This window comes from Morone saxatilis, unplaced genomic scaffold (assembly GCF_004916995.1).
Source record: "Morone saxatilis isolate NCDOM2014 unplaced genomic scaffold, NCSU_SB_2.0 Contig22, whole genome shotgun sequence".
Classification (NCBI taxonomy): domain Eukaryota; kingdom Metazoa; phylum Chordata; class Actinopteri; family Moronidae; genus Morone; species Morone saxatilis.
Genome location: NW_023339785.1, coordinates 17,304,099 through 17,308,688, shown reverse-complemented (window position 1 = coordinate 17,308,688; position 4,590 = coordinate 17,304,099).

Here is a 4,590-nt window from a genome sequence, read left to right as displayed (position 1 = left end):
TTTTCATTTTTCCATTTAAGTGTCCAAGTAAGCAATGTCAGTGAGCTAGCATGCACATAACAAGAGCCCTGAAACTGAACTGACCCTATAAATGGGTGCTGTGAAAAAGGCGTGATGCAGGGATGACATCTTTCTGTAGGCCAACATGGTCAACGTTGCACTGGTTCCCTCTATAAAAGTCAGTTTTATACATTTTTCCTTTGGATTTTGGGTTATTGCAGAAAATAAGCTCTGTGGTGAACAAAAGTTAATGATAATCACACGTCTTGTTCAGCAAGACAACCTCCACAAAGGAACACCACTTTTATGAATTTTGAAGTCACACTATAAACAAATACACTACGATAGCGTGACTTCAACGACACCACCACTAAACTATAGTTTGCAAGAGCAAGAGTATAAACACAACCAGACCATAAAGGCAGACTAGTGAGTAGTCCCCATAATCCACCTCTGTGGTCTCCACTTGTTAGCAACAGCCCTTTTTAAGACATGTAAAAGCTTCAAAATTCACAGGTGGTATTTACTGGCGTATTTTATTTTGTTTTATGGTGTAGAACAAAATGTGAGACCTCTTAAGCTGGTGATAACCACAAATCTTATTTCAAGCATCTAAAAAACAATTTAAAGAACCCAGTGACTTTGAGGTGAGGAAAAGTGCAAAAAAGCTAACCCAATTCTGGGTTTTAGGACTCATTGCTGCAGTACTGCATATACTGCTGGAAAAATCAAACCTTCCCCTCACAGATAAAACTAAATGATCTAGTGATGAAAAATGGCCTCAAAAATGGTCTGTAGATAATGGAAAATAATGCTCTTCTGTTTTCCTGTTTCAAGACTTTCATTAAGTTATCACTGTGACATGGACACTTGCCAAAGAAACAAAGGTAAGGCTTTGTTTCAAGACAAATATCAAGGCAAACAATTTATCTAATCAGGAGGATGTGCTAAAGACTGTGTGTACTCGACAGACAGGCTGGCTGGCTTAAGATTGCAAGATAGTTAATTAGCTAATATGATTCCTGTTCCAGACAGCTATTTTCTCAGATGTTTTTAGTATTTTCTCACAAGGAACAAGCATTTAACTACCTAAACATGTGTGATTGTAATGTGAGAACAAATTAGTGGATTGGGACAAGAAGAGAATTGTAATTGTGGTGGATAACATTTTGGCTAATATAATGTAATTGGCTAATGTAGCAGTCAGCATAGCCAAGCAATCTTTACCAGCCTGTGTCTGAGGTGGTTTCATCTATAAACAGGTCCCGCATTGGTCATCGGATCATACGTCAATGTTGCCGCCATATTGGACCAAGCAACACTGGCCTGTAAATATGTCCAACTGATAAAAAAAACTCAATGAAATGCAAACGTGCTTTTTATCCAGAAAAAACACAGCTTCCCAGTTTACTTGTATTTGTTTACAGGCCTTGTCCAAGTCCAATATGGCAGCAACACTGACATACAATTGATGACCAATGCAGCATCTATGTAAATATATATATATATATGGTTTCATCTATTACCTATTTGAATCCAAAATGTGAGATGTGGGCAACAATTGAGAGGGTCATTTTTACCGGCCTGGCCTCATATTGTTGTTGGAACAGCAGGCTGGTGGGTGAGGCTAGGCTTTGACGGCCCAGAGGTGTGAGAGAGAGCTAAACAGCCCCGAAAGGGGAAGTGCATGTACATTAAGAAGTGGATACTGGCTCAGACTGAAGCTCTGGCTCAACTACAAGTGAGCATGTTTGTTCCAGATAAGGGCCATTAATTTTCTACTGAAAATAAGAGAAAAACACAGCCATATGAAGGATTTGAAGGATGTTGCCTGTTCCAGTAAGTCCAAATGAGAACATAATATATCAACAACAGCATGGAAAGGACAGATAACAAATGTTGACCCAAATGTTTAGTCACTTTGAAGTGTGGCAATTTGCAAGCCAAAACTAAATAGAGAAACACTTAGCTGAAGGACAATGGAGACCGTAGCAGCCCTGCTGTCATGTTTGCTACAGTCTGGTTCAGTGACTTTCTTTCTCCGGCGGTAGAGATGAACAGCGAGGATAGGCTCCAGGACTGGGTGGCTGCAAGTACTTATTAATTCATACGGAGTGAGATGGGCACATAAGACACAAGAAGGCGGAGAATAGATGCTAGGATAAAGACAGAAGGTGCTTAAGCAGAAGTGTTTTTGAATAATTAAGATCCAAGGCTGGCAGTGATCAGTTTTGAACATTTTCATAGACATACAATTATGTTTTCATTTGACATGTTTAACTTGTTTGACTCTCATTAATCTGTTAGCTGTCTTATTTTTAATTCTAGTTTTACCATTAATATAGTATAATATATTAAACAATATTATTATTAGGCCTGCTGTTGCTGTTGTTGTTATGTTGCTATTATTATTGTTAAGTAGGGGGACAAAAAAATTATGTGAGTGACATAACTAGCAATTCAAACATCCTGGCTTACATGCAGCGGCTACAGGCCTGTTTTTTTGGCATGGTTGGGAGCAAATCCCCTTTGTGTGATACACAATGCTGAAACCAGCTAGCTCATAATTAGCATTGCTTGGCAAAGACCTGCCCAGTGCACCTGGGGAAATGGGAGTGGAAGAGGGACTACTGGATGAATGGTTATATGGAAGTCATGTAAGTAAGTAGTGCATTGCGATTTGTCTTATTATTATATCTTACTCTCTCACAATATGTTTGTGGTCTTTCACATGATAATAAAGAATGTTGAACAGCTCGCCTCGTCACAAATGGTCATGTTTCTTTATTAATAATCTAATCTGACAGAGTGAGACCAGAGCATTACAATGCTCTGCACAGTAGACTTTAGCATTGCTGACAGTTCTAATAAGTACCCTTAGCTGCTATTTTTATGAGAGCACTATGTTATTAAGGCCCATGGAGCACTGTGGGTGCACAACTTGTGGTCCTCCCCTGTTTTTACACCCACATCAAGCACCTGGAGGGAAATAGGCTAAGAATTAACCTTGAGACTCAAACATGTCATTACAACTCCTCGTATAAGCCTCTCCTCTGTACATCTTACTTTGATCAGTAATAATCAAACATGGCATAACATAGAGGGGGAGATGGCGTCTGTGTTTCTCTATATGTCAGGTCTGTGGGCATATGTGATCACTGAGTGGGAATACAAAGGATCCATTTCAACATGCTAAACCAGCTTTGGAGTTTAGGCCTCACCAAACAGCACTTCAAAGGAATTTCCATGTCAGTCAGGGTTCAAAGGGCCTTCATATGAAAGACCCACTCTGTGCCCAGATCTGTGCCCCTGAACCCTACAGCTCTGATATGCCACATAGTGGCACCCTTCTCTACTTTGATTCCCACATTGTCACTGAGTCCTATGGAAGTAATCAGGCGTGCTCTATTTATGCTTGATCACAGCACCGGCGAGAGCTGGGCATTACGACTGCCGTGTCTCATATGTGACGCCTGTGCGGGTCACTGGAGATGACTGAGATCAGCCTGAGATACACAGGATTCACTGTGGGGTCTCCTGTGCAACAAGAATCAAAACAATGATGACGCCAACGCGAAGCTGAGAGGGATGTCTTACATGGACAGATCTGCTGTGAGGGTCTGACTGCAATTCTGATAAATACTATTCACAGAGTAGTGTGTGTTTGAAAAATACAAAGAACAAGCTTCAGTCAAATGCATTCAGTATATGAACAAACAAACTTTTCCAACTTTGATTCATGATGAAAACCAAGACAATAAATAAATGAGTGAATAAAACATCCTGTGTCTTGGACTTAGGCCAGTGAGGACATAGATTTGAGCCAAAGCTTTTTGTTTTTAAAGACACTGCCTCCCTCTTCTCCCCTCCCTCTCTTCTAAACACCTCCCTCTCTCCTCCTCCTCCTGTTCCTCCACATCTCATGCTCAGGTCACAGTTGGAAGACCATTAAGAATGCACTATAGTACGTCCTCCAGCATGCTGAATGAGGGAGGCGTAAAACAAGAGCTTTGCCATTATCATTCACATAAGTGTTTGTATGTGCATCAGGGGGTGATTGTTGTGTCTGTTATAGGTGTATGTACTCTGCAAAGCCCTTGGACAGTCAAAAATGAGTTATTTCCATGTCCTATTTGGGTTATGGTATAATTAACTGGTTCCTCTCTTTGAATTTCATTGGTCTCAATACACAAACACAGCACCTCCTGTTAACTCTTTACACTCTCTGAGAACAACAGGCAGGTGTGACCAGAAACAACAGGATGACAGGGTTCAACACCTCTGCTCTCCACTGACTTCCTCTCACACCCCAGCTCCGCATTCAACCCCACCCAGAGCAACACGCCATACAATTCCCAGCATGTATGCCAATTTACTTTTTTTTTTTTTTTTAAATGTGTGAGTGTGCATGCTCTGCGTTTGTGTCTGTGGGATGGATGTGGGCTTGCACTCTGGTTTTAACCCCTGAATACCTTCACTGAGTTAATCCATTTGACTGTAGGAGTGCTCATCTACTCAGACAATGGTAGTTAACCCTAAACAGTTGCTGATAACCTCTGTGCCTAACCTGTGACCTCTGACCTTAACCTC